Raw genomic sequence first — 460 nt, 5'->3', positions numbered from 1 at the left:
AGCGAGGAGGAGAATTAGAAGAGAAAAAGAAACACACGAGATGATAGTTATAACAGGCTACAGACACTTGGTAAAGGGAAGCTATAGCTGTGATGACCAGGGTAATGTTAGCGCGCGGATGATTGAATGATAAGTAATGGCGACAGTGATGTGCTGATGGTTTCCACCGAACACGAAAGAAAAAAAACGAGACCGAAAAAGAAAAAAACAAAAAAATCTAACAAGAGCGGGAAGGAAATGAGGTGAAGCTCTGCTGTAAAGTGGTTATGTTACACGGTTATGAATAAAAAATTGAAGCTTCAGAGCATCATTTGCATATTGCCTAAAGTGCCGATACGCACATGCACGCTCGCAAATGGAATATGCAACGCGATTCGGCTGACAGGAAATCCTAAAACCAAACAGTTGTTTCCTGATGTTCGACTAATGTCATTTACATATCATAACTTTATGGTTCTGT

This window comes from Penaeus monodon, chromosome 21 (assembly GCF_015228065.2).
Source record: "Penaeus monodon isolate SGIC_2016 chromosome 21, NSTDA_Pmon_1, whole genome shotgun sequence".
Taxonomy (NCBI): domain Eukaryota; kingdom Metazoa; phylum Arthropoda; class Malacostraca; order Decapoda; family Penaeidae; genus Penaeus; species Penaeus monodon.
The sequence above is the reverse complement of the archived record's forward strand: the minus strand, read 5'-3'. Positions refer to the sequence as shown.